Genomic DNA, 15,955 nt, shown 5'->3' with positions numbered 1-15,955 from the left:
AATTTTTTTAAATATTCTATATAACCAGGAGCCATAACCAGGGATGGAGACCTAACGAGATGCCATTTTCACTTGTGGGCTTGTCCCTAGGTGTTGTACCAAAAAATCTATTTTTAAGAAAAAAAAATACGCCATAGTACGTGCGCGCACGCGGGTAAATGGCCAGGATCACGCGTGAGGAAATTGAAATTTTTCTCTACCCGTTTAAAATGGCGTCCAAATTTTCAAATTTGCTTGGGGATATATCCTTGGTGCCCACATTTAAGGGATTAGACCCTCAGAACGAAAAAGTAACAATTGAAAGAAGACGGAGGAAGTTGGAATAAGCGGCATCTTGATCACATGACTCTCAAAGTAAAGTCAAAAAGGCGCCAAAACGGTGGCCGGCTGCGTGCGTTGCTACAATTGAATGAATATGTACTCAGACACGTAAGTGAATTTTTTCTCTGCTGCTTTTTGTCACTTTTGCCAGTATGATATGGTTCAAATGGTACCCGAAAATTGTCTAAAGTTCAGTTACTTGTTATTGGAGAAAGTGTAAACAGTTGTGGAAAGTTCTAATGCTGCAAAGTTGTTACGCAGTTTTCACAACCTCCATATTGAACTCTGTCAGTCTCACTGTTTTCTTGCTCATGTTGAACTGAAAAAAGAGCTTTAAGCTGCTTGGAATCAAGTTCCGTGGCCATGGAAAGGAAGAAGGAAAACAACAACCGGCTACACGGATGGACTTTCTAACCAGGAAAAAAAGTACGCTAAAAAATTGTACCTTCTCACATTCCGCGTAAACCCGCAGCCGGTTTCTTGGCTATAAACAAAGCCTGATTCCGGGATATAAAACAGTGGAGGATGCATTTGACTGAGACCGACACCGAGTTGAAACATTTGGATTGGTTTCTGGGTTTTAGTCAAGATACGTACTTCAAAATAAAGTAAAACATTTCTTCTTTCATTTCAGCTTTCATTTTGTTTTCACTCCCTCGGACATGCATGAAAACTTTTCGTTTGTCTGCTAGTAGTTTTGTTTCACCTCTTCAGTTGTTAATTTCTGTCGGAGGCATTTTGCTAATTATCAGCTTATTTTGATGTTAAAGTTGCTAGTTTGATGTTGAGGAAATTTATCCCGCAAACTTGAAAAAAAGGAAGAGTTTGAAAACAGGTAAGAACATGTTTACAGCTTTCTTGTCTCTTGGATGATTATAGAAATCAACAACTAATAAACGAATGAACATTAATTTCAAGTCTTACGTGTAATAACTCTTGAAAGCAGCAAGGCAACAGCCGTCATAAGAAGCAGTAAGTTTCAATTTCGGCAAAAAGAAGTAATCGAGGAATTCACTTCTGACCGATGTTGAAAAATTTGGCACAGATCTGTGAAAGAAACATGCTCAATTCGACAGCTTTTAGCTTGACTACTTAATTTCTGCCAATAAACTGAGTAAAGTTTTATTTATTACGTAAAATTATACACTTGTAAAACTGATGACAGTTTACAAAATTTACCGCCAATTTGAAATAAATTGTTGAAACTGACTTCTCCAATAAAATTTAAGTTTATATAAGACTTATATCAGCATCGCGGAGAATATTTTATGTTTGTACCAGGATTAATATTTTCTACTAGGGTTTCAATTCAGTCAGGAGAATTCCCTGGAGTTGTTCCCAATGCTTTAGTTTACAGCTGTAGTTTAGTTAGGTTAGATGGAAAAACTTAAACATGTACAGGGTAATAAAATGTTATTTTCACATTTAAAGTATTTAAAAATTATGTTATTTTGTTGAAACCGAACTAAACTTTCTTTTCCATTTTCCGTATAAGGTAGTAGCCCCACGCAAATTTACGTGTATCCGTGCGGGTTTATGACGTGAAGGGTGGCGCAATTTTTTCTAAAAAATAGATTTTTTGGTACAACACATGGGGACGCGTAAAGCCCACGCTTACGGTCTCCATCCGTGCTTTGAAAAGCGACGACAATTGGTGTTCCTGCGCTCTCCCTTCTTAAAAGGACAAAATTCGTCACAATAGGTTGTTCAATAGGAAAGTGGTGCCAGGGTATCGCCTGATTACAGGGAAAACGCACTTTTCCAAGGACAAACAACCGCACATAATAAGCATTTGATGGCATCCATTTTACTCATGTTGGAATAGTATCGTCTCTCTGTCATCTGTACGTAATATGAATACCAAAGACGAATGTATTCGCACGGAAATGGAAAGTTAGTGCTGAATATGAGTAACACCACACATTTGCTCCAAGGAAAATGGATTTACGTGGTGAGCAAATGTGGTTAAAATATCATGTTTGCTTAACCTTGGTCATATTCGCGCATAAATCAAATCTCATGTTTGCACGACATTTACAGGCAAAGTAAAGCCGGTAAATATGAGTAACACCACACATTTGTTCCAAGAATAATGGATTAACGTGGTGAGCCAATGTGATAAAATATCATGTTTGCTTAACTTTGGTCATTTTTGTGCATAAATCAAATCTCATATTTTAAAATAATTATCATGTTTGCTTAACTTTGGTCATTTTTGTGGATAAATCAAATCTTATGTTTGCATGACATTTGCAAGAAAAGAAAAGCCGGTAAATATGAATAAAACTACACATTTTCTCCAAGAAAAATGGATTAACGTGGTGACCAAATGAGGTAAAAAAACATGTTTGCTTGACTTTGGTCATATTTGCGCATAAATCAAATCTCATGTTTGCACGACTTTTACAAGCAAAGAAAAGCCGGTTGATATGAGTAAGAACAAACATTTGCGCCAAAGAAATTGGATTAACATGGTGGGCAAATGAGGTTAAAAATTATTTAAAGAAGATGAAATCGTATTTTCACCAAAATGTTTATTCTGTGATCATAAACAGTCCTAAAGTTAGTTACAGTGTACATGTATTTCTGTCAGTACTTCACAAACAATTACTGATAACTCTCTGCATTTCTAAAAGAACTTATTACATTATACATGTACTTCAACTTTGAACAATAACCAATGCTTTGTTCCTTCTTTTTTGGCAAATAACAAAAAGTGTCCTCTTGTCAGAAGATAAACATCACTCTTAAAATAATATGTGAATTATGCATTATTTACAAGTAATAGGTCCTTGCATACAGCAAAGAAAATAGTTTTTTTTTAATTATGCTCAAACTAATCAATGAAAATAACTTCTTTTATTTTTTTTTTACCAACTAACCAATGAATGTGTTCAATTCCACAATTTTATCACGCAAACATTATCTGTTTTATCATTTGTTTAAAAAAAAAAACTACCAGTTTACATTTGAAATAAAACTGAACACCTGTAGAGTGACAATGCAACTTAAACAGCTGAAATTAGGAGTTCCATAAAGTATCCATATCGGTTCATGGAAGGGGATTGACATTTTCTGGAACAAAACAATCACCTGCCACTTAAACAACGTGACCACCTTTGTACACCCTTTTACAGTTGTGCACCAGTGAAAAGTAAAAGTTTGAATGATGCGGCATTTTTTAACCCTTTCCCGTCCGAGGGAAATGGCAAATTTTTCTAAATCGCAAACTATGAACTGGGAGACTACATGTGATATACCATTTAAAAGGTATTTTCTGGAGTGTGCTATAAATCACACCAACAGAGATGGAGGAGGTCACATATTAGAGTGAGAAAAGTCCAAAACGAAAGAAGAAAAACTTTGAACATTTTCTTATTCTTTGTACATACTGGGTATCCCCCTAAACTATAGCTTAATGTACAGCTCTCAGTGCATTGCTTGTTGTAAGATATCCACTGGACCCTTAACGTACAAAGGAAAAAAAATCCAAAAGTTTGAGGGGCGGTAAATCAAGTCTCATATAGGAGGGGGGCATGATTTTATGCCTTCAATTTATAGATCTTTCAAAGATCTTTTGGTTGTGCAAATTTCACACAAATTGACCAAATACTGAGCCCCCCCCCCCCCCCCCCCAAAAAAAAAAAAAAAAAAACAATTTTGGATATTTATACAGCCAACTCTCCTAAGATTGACACCAGTACCAAGATGGCTACCTCTATAAGCTAGATAGGCGTTGTTGGTCCTGACATGTCTGAAATTAATTCCCCTGTTTGTAACTTATAAACTCTTCCCTGCAACATTTTATTTTTGCAGTTTGAAATTAATGTATGATTCAAGACACATCATCATTTTACTACGCCACTCAGAAATACCATGAACACTTTCATTTGACTTTCATTGACATGTATTACATGTATGCTACAACCAATCCAGCATGAGATGGCAAACCATAGAAAGGATTACCATTAAGTCTGTAGTTTAATCATCTGGAGTAGGAATATTGTGTATCATCTTTAATGTATTTATGTTGTATTTTTTGGTTAATGGCAAAATAAATGAATTGAATTGAATTGAATTGAATTTCCAGACTTCATAAAATAATTAAAGTGTCGATGGTTTTATGAATCACAATGTAATTAACTCCAAGTAAAAGTACTCAAACTGTATATTACTATGTGAATCCAAAACCTATGAACAAATTCATTTCACTTTGACTGGGACCGGCATTTTCTGGAGCTGGACAGCTTTACACTGACGTGGCTGCATAACTTCAAAATCAACTGCAAATCATGCAGCACAAACTAAAAGATGATTTAAAATTGAAGGGGTGTCTGGAAAAAAGCCCTAAGTGGCTTCTGATAAATTGTCAGATTCTCCTTCCAAATTGCATTGTATTCACTTCTGAGACAAAAGGAGAGTTTGACGTTACATCAAAGTCACTTAGGGCCTTGTTCAGGCACCCCTTCATTTATAAACACAATTACTCCCTTAATCATCACTATAACAAAATTCTCAAATCTGATTGGCTATCAACAGCCATAATTCGAGCATTAACAGAACAGTGTACACATCATGCCCTGTGTAATTGGACAGTGTGTCATTTTGTGTAATTAAATTAATCTCGAAACTTAACTCAACGGCTGTCCTCTATTTATTCACCAAAAAGTTAAACTGTTGGCTTTTTTTCTCAAATTTTGTTGGAGTTAAGATTAAATGATAACAGGACTTTGTATCATCCAATTCTTTTTGTAACCATACTCATGATTAAACAAAAACTAATCACTGATTTTCTTAATCACTCGTACAGTTAAAGACCAAATTGGCTCCACTCAGTCCTATTACCATTATCAATTGTACATGTACAACATAAGGTCCATTCACAAACTTACTTTAACACTTGCAAAATCTAAAAAATGCTAAATCTGAAATCAAAAAGCATATTCCATCAGGTTAAAGACAATAGGGAAACCACAAACTTGAGTAGTGATTTAAATACAGCTGTTGACAAATAGTACAGGTGTCCAACTTAAGTTATCCGATTCGAACAAGTTGTAATCGGACATCTACAATTGAATTCCCAGGTTTTTCGTTCCTATGATGGTACAAATAGGCATGTGGAGAACCAATCAGATTCAAGAGTTTTGTTATTAGCACTACAATAAATATATCTTATTACATGTAAGCCTGGTTCACACTAGCAACATAATAACAAATGATAAAGTGTATCGCCCTAAATCACAGTAAAGGTACAGTAAGCTGTGGTAAAGGTTTCTGTACCAGGGCTCAAAATAACGGTCGGTCAACGGATAATGTCCGGAATGATTGGAGTGTTGACTGGTCAACATTTCGTCTTGCCAGTCATGTTGACTGGTCACATTCAATCGTATTGAAGATGAAATAAATTAAAATTCCCATGCTGTTCAGTTGTTATCGGTATGTAGCGTGTTGCTGTGTATTGGGGATCTTTGATCTGAAATCCTGGGTGAAATGCAACCAGAACTGTTATTTACAACTTCGCGCATTGAAACAGACATCGGGGTTCACGCACTTCCAGTCACACAATTAAAAATATTTTCACTTTCATTAGTTAATTTATTACTTAGTTTGTTTTCATTTCGCCGATGTAATTTATTACTACTGGTGTATTGTTGACTATGAGTGCTTCAAAGTACTAAAAGCTCAAAGCAACGCCTTTTTGGAAATATATAAGGCCAGTTTGGCTTCATGTGCCCTTGTTTTAAGAGTTATTAATGTTGTAAATTTGCACAGCCAGAAAAGATACCTGACCAAGCTAAAATGAATTTGACCGGTTATCACTTCCCGGGGACTCTGCGGAAATTATTTCGAGCCCTGTGTACTTGCCTTGTTTTAAAGAACAATCTTTGTCATGTCATTCGTGAAGCGTTGGTTACACTGATAAATTATTTGAAAGCTGCTTAAACTGATTGAAAACAATAAACTTTACTAAAACACTGAAAAAAAACCAAACAAACAAATAGTTGAATAGTGAAACAATGGCGAACCAACTGTATGATAGTCATGATGACTTGTAACACATGTTTACTGAGTAGCACCTATTGTTTTGCATCAAGCACGATTAGTATATAATTTTCAAATTGTAACCAACGCATTCGATCACATTATAATATTTTACTTTAGTCTTATTATCACCTTTGTTATCCCCATGGCAAATACAGAAGCATGTGTGTTGACTCTTGCCGGAACGATGATCGGTGCCATGTTCACTCCGGTTGTTCTGATGCGACAGGACAATCCCGGTGGCGATGTAATGTTAGTGATTCGATGTCGGAGAGTTTCGCAAAAACATGGAAAGTACCGCAGATCGGGATGAAAGAAGAACGATCGATCCAAACGAACTATAAACACTCGTAGCAAAGTTCGAAGACACTGGTTCGAAGATATCGAGCCTAAAATTCAAACGCCTCTCATGTGATCATTTATGTGGCGTTTCATTAGTTAATTTTGTTCGCCGAAGGGGCTAAATGCTTCCCAGGTCACTCGCGTGCCGTTACTGCCGTCTCAAAGTTCAGCGGACAACATTGCTTGTTAGGTGATGACTCATGTAATTTTCTATTGTTTATGTTTTTGGCGCTCTTTCAAGGAAGGTGAGGAATCTCTCAATATCTTGAAGAAGACGAACAAAAAGGAAACATGCACTGCATCGACTAAACTAACTTGCAAAGAGAAACTCCACAAAAAGAACGAATTCTCTCTTTCTCGCAAGAAAGTATTAAGCTTACGCATTTAAAAATGGTGACAATGCAAGGAGACAAATAATTCTTCATCAGAAGACTGGACAAACCCCTTGGTTTCCTCGATTTGGAGCGAGACCAAAGGTAAGCTTTAAATTCTTTTTTTATATATGTGTCGAGCTTGGAGTCACCTCTTGCCTCATTGATCCCAGTGAGCAGCTGTTTATGCAAGGTATCAACAGCTTAGTTCAGCGGGGAAAATATTTTCTTTGCAGCCTTCAATTAAATACTAAATACCAATAATTAAATACTAATTTGGCTTCACAGTCTAACATATTTATTGGTACTTCAGTCAGTACAGTGAATTTGTGAGGGGGACAATAAACACCTGTTTTGGACAGGGGAAGAGAACCAACTTATTGTCCAACACACCTTGCTAAGGATGACTTTATGTTCTAGTCAGTCAAGCAATAGATAATGCATCTATCAATGGTAAGCCCAAGGGGGGGGGGGGGGGGGAATACACTGTATGGGGGGCATTTGAATGAAATGAATGAATGAAATTCTTATATACCACACATATTACCAATACTCATGGCGGTTAACAATTCTATGGGGTGAGATCGGATGTCAGCATCGGTCCATAGTAGATCTCACCCACCAGCCCACAAAATAACCCAAGAATGAGTGTGAAAGATAGAAGGCCAGACCACACCAGGAACTATGTCCCCTACTCTTGCGCAGAGTGTGTGGCTTCTTTAACGTCTTACAAAGTAATCATGAACAGGGGTTGTGAGATGGTACCTGCGATTTATCGTCCTTATCCGAGAAGACTAGAGAGTCTAGCCATTTGCCGATGTCAGCACAAAGGCAGCACTTTTCTCGTCAATTAATTTTAAAGACCCCTAGTGTTGGTCTGGGTGGGGGATTGATCCCACAACCACCTGCACAGAAGCCCAGTGCTCTACCAACTGAGCCAACCGGTCGATGGTTGACCTCTTTTGCCTTCCCCACCATCGGCAATTTGACTAAGAATATGGTCCCCAGGGTGGGGGACGTTTTTTTTTTTTTCCTGTTTATTTATTTATTTATTTACACCGTTACATAGTATTTTGAAAAAAAAGATTAATTACAGGCATAATGCTAGAGACATGCAACACACACACAAACACAAAACAAAAGGCTAAGCAAAATTGATAACGCTAAAATTCTAAAGAAACTGGACATAACATTACGCAACGGATACTTTGCAACAAATACTGCTTCAAAATTTAAGCGCTAGAGGGTTGAATAACCACTTTTGATTAAAATTATCTAGAATCAAGCATTCTTCCGAGCTAAATACAATTCAGTTTAATATTTTTGCTTTAACTTCACCTTAAATAGTTGTATATTTGGTTTTACATTATTTCTTCTACAGTAATAAATAATAGATTTCCCTAGTATAATACAGTAATTCAAGAAGCCATTATTATTGCCACTGATGCCTAAAATTACATCTTGCGAGGGTGGGTGGGGTGGGTGGCGGACGTTTGCTTTTTTGCTGTGAGGAATGGGACCAAGTCACATCATCCCATTTGCTTGTCTGTGCGCCGGCCATCTTGGAAGTGCCTGTGTGGAGATTGAAAGCATTTCAAAGTGGACTTGTACCTTCTGCAAATAATCTCTATCCTACAGATGGTCAGGGGGGCACTCAGTTGTATAGTTCAACTTGTTAGACTTATCGTTTCAGTTAGATTGATGCAATGATATCTGATTGAATCATTTAAAATGCAAGTTTTGTATACCTCAACATGGTGTAATCTTTCCTGTTAGACTGAGAAAAATAAAGGATATCTGACTGTATTACTTCAAATGTTAAGTTTTCATAGCTCAACATATGGTGCATTCGTTCTTGTGTTAGACTGAGAAAATGATATCTGATTGCATCACTTGAAAAGCTTGATTTGTAAAGCTCAATATGGTATTCAGCCCATGAAGCAATTAGTTTTATTTTATCACTTTAAATGCTAGATTTGTTGATTAATTTCTTCAGATTACACAATCCATCAAAGGATTTACATCAATGATTTGTAAAATAATTTTACACAACAACTACTATGAACCTAAGGGATGTTACTTCCCCAAGGTGGGGATATTTGATCTGATTGGACCCAATTTTGGCGCCCTACAGTGGGGATTTTGACCAAAAATTCAAATGCTTCACATATATGCCGGTCCCCCCCGCCCCCCCCCCCCCCCCCCCCGTCAGCCTTAACATTGATAGATGCATAAAGGTCAACTAAGAAATATAGTGTTTGTATCCACAATCCATAATACTCGCACTTTCCACCTTATTGTAATTTTAACAGAAGCAGTTCACTATTTTGTGAGTGAAACTGATTTACATTGTAAATTTCAGCAAATTGCACAAGATTGGGGGCAATCCTCTGTTTGAGAGCAAACTGTCCTTCTGGCTTACAAAAATGCAATATATGACCACTCAGATGCACCCATCAGTGCAACTCCTGTTTCAAGCTGCAATTACAAGTGCCAAAGCAACAATGAAAGTTGATTACTCTTATTAAATCCTGAAAAAAGATGACAGTCTTAAAAGTAACTGCATTCTTTGTTTTAAGCTTAAAACTTACAGTCTATACAATTCTGACTGTGTTCCAACAGAGCATAACACATTAAAGCAGACTTTGGCAATACATTTATTATAGACTGCAGAGAAACTGCCTAATGTATGATATGAAGTATTGGAATTGTAAAGCTTATAACCCACCAAATACTTGTTATATTAAAGGGGAAGTATCATGCAAATTTGCTTTCATTTCAAAACCCAAAAATGCTTGTCTGCCAGCATAAAAAAGAAATAATTACATCTAGTTTTGTTATAAATTATCACCCCAGTGCAATAAAACTGTCGATTTGTGCCTCTAGCCAGAGTGGGCCGGTATGGATTGAAACTTGAAAACTGTTAGGCTTATGTTTTTCAAGTTCTCCCATTTTTTTTTTTTTTTTTCATGTACTAGAACAGATCACGAACAGATTCCTTTCAAGAATTGAGTTGATTTCTTTCCTCTTTTCATTGTGGAATTATTTGGCAGCTGATTGAAGGTCTTATTTCATCATTTTTAACAAGAGATACCAACAACCAGACAATAAGCTAAGACTTCAGTAGAAGGAAAAATGCAAATTTTGTGATGTAAAAAAAAAAAAATCCAACACAGTGACATATGTGTATTAACAGAATAACTTTGTAACAAAGATAATAGTTACAACAATATTGAGAAGTATTTAGAAAAAAAAATGAAGGAAATTAATTTATGAGATAGCAAGAATAATACCGGTAAGAGGACAGTTTGAACTCCAAAAGGTACATGTAGTCATTCATCATATCATTGAGCTTAGCATTGCAGCAAAATGAGTGAGCTTTCCATAATAGTTATTATTAATAATTAATTTTATTGTTCCAAAAAATTATGGTTGTAAGGTGTAGCTCCACTGTTTACTGTACTGATTTTATTTAATAATGTATTTCTGTATTTTTCAGTAAAACAAGAGTTGGTTATGATATCCCAGAAATTAGCTTGAATCATCTTATTTCTCCACAAGACAGAGATGGTAACAATGCTACAATCAACCTTGGTCATATAGTCTCTGGCAATTGTCAAAAGAAATACTGCAAGGCCAAGTATGAAGTTTTATTATAATTACTAAGATGACTGCCAAAAGAAGCACTGGGACATGTACATTGCTACAGAAAATAATTGTTTGTGTTAACCCTCATTTGCTTCTGACAAATGTATATTTGGTGTGGGCATGCTGATGTCAGCAGTAATGTTGAAAGTGAAAGTTTTTCCCTAAGTGGACAAAGGAAGTGCTTACTATCTAAGTACCCAAAGATGTACAACACAAACATGTAACAATGGACCTGGACTATATACACTGTACAGTGTATATACATGTAAGCTTCTGTAGTATGAAGGAAGCAGTAATGAAGCAAATGTGCACGTAAATACAATTTAATGCAAAATAAAAAAAAAAAATAATAATGCAGCCAGCCAATGCTTAAATTTTATCCATCAGAATGGCTGTTGACACACCTCACATGGTCTGGTGTAACAAAAAAAAAAACACTAATGGCGCCGCAGCCAGCCAGTGCTCAATTTCCATCAAGTTCATCGATTTTTTTTTTTCAGACATCCATTTGAAACCTCCTGTTGGAAGACATTGAGACATAGCCCATCCATATAAATTATTTGCGTCAAGATACATGATATAAGAAGATGGTTCTTTTTCATCATACTCTTTCATGTAGGGATTACTTGCTTTTCCATATCGATTAGCAATGTAACTGGTACCACCTCTTAGACCTTTTTCAATTAATTGGAACATATCAATATCAGTCATAAGTTCTAATTTGATACCAGTCATTTTTAACATAGCATCCCAACTCAAACCCGGACTTGTGAAATAATGACATGGATCTAAAATAAAAGTATATCACTATTCAAATAAAGATCATGATATACTCCCATATTTTCTATTTTAAAGGTTTTCCAAACTTTTTTTGCATGCTCATATTGCTCATCAGATATATGCTCATCATTTAATTGACTATAAAACTCTTCTTTTGATGGTAATTCAGTCATTTCAAACTTATGAAAACTATCCATGTAATCATATAGGTATACACCTTTTTTTGTCATCAGATTAAAATATTTATCCTTTTTGAAAAATTCTCTTGTAAATTTTAAAGCATCTTTCGGCAGATTATCAACTAGATTAGCAAGTGATTGACTCATAAACTGAAAGCTGTCAATAAATACCAAACTATTTCCCAACATAACAGCCAGATATTTTTCCATGTTATTTGCAATGGCATTGACATTCATTTGACACTCCTCACCTTTTCCATTAACATGTGTATGTTTTTTGACAATTTCACCAATCTGCTGCATTATAAAATGACTGTCGTATCCTCTCAGATTATGAAAAACCACTGGTATTTTGTCAGTGAGTTTATATGACAAATTGCAATCTTGATGTGCTGAACCTCTAAACAATCCTGTAATATGACAATGGTCTCTGACTCTTATATCTTTTTCATTATACGATTTACCACAAATATGACACTTATCAGCTTTTTGAAATTCCTCTTCATCAACATTAGTCATTTTCAATGGTTTGTTGAATTTGTATTTGACAATGTTTTTGCAGTAACGTACTTCTTCTAACATTTGTTCTAAAAATTTGTAAACAGCATTTTCACCTCTATAATATTGAGCATCCTTGGTATACTTATCATCGTAACAACAAACAACTTTATACCCATATCCACAATCTGTATGCTTTTGATAGGCATCTGTAAAAGATTTATCATTATTACGCTGTCAACCATGTATCTTCTCTGTTAAAGCTTCAAAGTCAGCATATATTACAAATGGAGCAGGCAATTGCTTGTGGTAGTGGTTATATTGTAAAACATTGTTATCTTTACTTGGCATTTTAATAGCTTGTTCTCCATTTATTGCAATACAGTTCTTTTTGCATGCAAAAATGTTTCTTATTTTTATGCTTGGTTTGGTTAAACATAAATCTATTAAAATCTTTGATATACACAAAATGTTTATTCTCATTCCATATGATCTTCAAACTTTTCTTTTGAGATAAAGAGTGGAAATGGTTGCTTATTCTCATAACCGAAAACATTAATATTGATTTTATTTTGTTATTCAATTTATTAATCTGTTTGATGGATACTGGAAATATCATAATTCAATTCACTAACATATTTTCGGTCAGATTTTTTAATGCGTTGTGGGTCTTTATTCATTGGACAAAGGTGTCTCACATGGCACCATCTAAAACATTCATTGTCTTTATTCTGCAGATTGATTGATCCTTTTTTATGATGTTGTAATTCGATTGGTAGTTTCAAATATGATGAACCCTTTGTTGGTTCATATTTAACAATATTCAAATAATGATTGTCGATCGATTTTATGATCCATCCTGAACCCTCTGATATCCATTGAGCTATCTTATTCAAGATTTGTTCTGCACTCAATTGTAGTGCTTCAGCAATTTCTGTTTGGTTGATGATCGTTTGAGCCTTACTGTTAAAATAGGCCGTCTTGGGTATAACTTCATCGCCTGTTGTTTTCTCAAATGCTACTTTCAAAGTTTCAATAAACTTTAGACCTTTCATGGATTCTAATATGTTTTTGATATAAAATCCTAGTTTCTGTCTAGTTTTTTGTAATTGAACTAAAGGGTCTCTTTCATTGATTACTGTCACCTCATATGATTCAGTAAAACCTTTTAAAGCTTTATTCACTTGCTTCATTTTAGTTCAGGGAGGCGGAACTGGTGTAATAACATTTTCCTCATATTCTTTAACCATTTGCTTGACACTTCTACGTGGTGCTGGAATAGGCCGCTCCATAATTTTTTTAGCAACTTTAGTGCGAGGAGCTGGAGCTGGTTTGTTTCGTTCGATTAAGTGCTTATTCACATCTATTAATTGCTTCACTTGTTTTGTTAATGCATCAACATTTTCATTTTGCTTAAAAATGATTTGCAATAATTCAGATTTTGATAAGTTTTCCATTGAATCCATATATCTTTGATTAGATTTTTTTCTGGAACTTTCTCCATATTATATATAAGTAACTTCTCTTTAAGCCTTCTTGGATTTGACCTTGGAAAATTTTCTGGAACTTTCTCCATATTATATATAAGTGACTTCTCTTTAAGCCATTTCATTTTTTGAAAAAATTCCAAAATTCAAAACAGTGTCAGGAATTGAAGGATGATTTGATTGGTGGGCTGGTAAATGATAATATGATGCCATTTGCAGATCAATAACAACATCAACTCCAATAAAAAATGACCTCAATTTGACCAAAAACCGCCAAAAAATTATAAGCGCAATTTCTTTAACCTTTTATGGAAAATGCGCTGATCCAGTTTGCTTTACGAATGCAATACTTTTGCTATTTGTGGGCTTGTTTTGGCCATATTTTGGCTTGAAAAATAGCTTTGAAATACAGCGCAATTTTTAGGGCAAAATTATTAGCGCAATTTTATGGAAAAAGCGGAAACAAAGGTTGTGATAAATGTTGGTCCATTGTGAGGCAAGCGGCAATTGATTTGAAAGCCTTATCATGGTGGAGCGTGGCGCGCATTAGGGGACCTTTAAAAAGTTCTTATGAATGGGTCAATGATCGCCTGTCAGTGACGGGCGGTCATTGAATTAATGTGTCATATGATGATAATTTGATGGCGCAATTTTAGGGCAAAATTATTAGCGCAGTTTTATGGAAAAAGCGCTAAAACCCTCATATCCTATACTACTCTCAGACATTTTATTGTCAATTTTATTAAAAAAAAGAAACGAAAACTTCTTTGATCTTGAGTTGATAATTGGTGGAAGCATGATAAAGAATATTGAAACAATCAGGCGAACGTAAACTATGGCATTGTTTAGAATCTTTTAAGTGTTTGAATACCAGAGAAGTCTCATCAGTAGCTAAGTGCTCATGATCTTGTGTGGAAAAAATACTGGGTGGTTTCGCCGACGTAACAAGCAATGCAGCCCCCCAAAAAATGAATAAAACGCAAGAACGGAGCTCGCTTGGGCTTAAAAATGTGCCTTAAGAAGAGCAGAAGAACTGTCGAAATATAAAAATCAAAACCTGTTTTTATATTTACTTTTAATGATTCAGTTAAGCTGAAGCCTGTGTATTTCATCGTAAAGAGGATCTAAGGCAAATGACAATAAAACGTTTACTTGTAACCTACCAATAATCCCGATGCCATGAGGACTGATACCAGATACTACCCGCAATACATTTTGGCGAAACGTTGCGTTCATGATTCGAACCTACAATGGGAGGGCTCGTCTTAAACGTGTAAGCATGACGCTTTTTTACAAATGTGCTTGTAGCAATAAATTAAAAGGATATAATCTGCCGGTAATAAGAAGAACATAAATCGCAAATTATTAACACAAGAGTATCGGTTGTCCACAATTTGACTCTCCAGATCAGTAAAATTGCCAAGATGATTTCTATAGGAGAGACGTATGCTCTTATCCAGACTCCTTCGACTGGCGGGAATAAGCTGGTTTTCCTCTGTCTCAGCCTCGAAAAAACTCCTGAATGTTGATCTTTCTTCTGGAACCTACTAAAATTTCATGACGTTATAAGCCAACCAGAGCGCCCCATTCGGGTCAGGTAGATGACTTTGAAACTCAATGAAACACCAGTTGAAAATCACTAGTGTTTCATTACGTTTTCATCCCTAGTGTTTCATCACTTTTTCATTACAGTGATAAATTGTTGTTAATCTGCATATTCATAGATTACTCAAACACAGCTTAACACGAATCATTAATTTTTTAGAAACAATGGCCAATTTTAAATTACAAACTGACAAGCTCAAGTCGAATGAAATGAAAGTTTACAGTACATTTCTTAAAGTCACCGAAACAGATTGGCAAAGTATCCATATCCACATTCTAAAAAACTTTTTCTACCTTCCGTGATACGGACTTTCAGCGAGAATCGACAGTAATTGTTGCCGGGTAAGCAGCTAAACTTTGTACAATTTATTCTCTTTAAAATCTCCACCAACTCCTCCAATCCTCAAAAATGCCTTCTGTCTACTTATTTTTATATTTGGTAGACTTAATTAGTTTCGGTACTGCGCATGCTCTCTCTACGCAAAGTTCTTCTTCCTCAATTGTTTTTGACAAGCGAAACCTTCTTTCGGCCATGGCAAAATCAATATGTAAATCACTTCAAGTTCATAACGCTTTTGGAATTCAAATAAGGTGCAACGCGAAACTATTGGATAATTAAAAACAAAAGTTCAAAGTACAAAAACAATAAATGCCGACTGAATACAAAAAATCACACATACAA

The sequence above is a fragment of the Pavona decussata genome, unplaced genomic scaffold, assembly GCF_977016875.1.
Source record: "Pavona decussata unplaced genomic scaffold, jaPavDecu1.1 SCAFFOLD_489, whole genome shotgun sequence".
In the NCBI taxonomy this organism is placed as follows: Eukaryota; Metazoa; Cnidaria; class Anthozoa; order Scleractinia; family Agariciidae; genus Pavona; species Pavona decussata.
The sequence above is the reverse complement of the archived record's forward strand: the minus strand, read 5'-3'. Positions refer to the sequence as shown.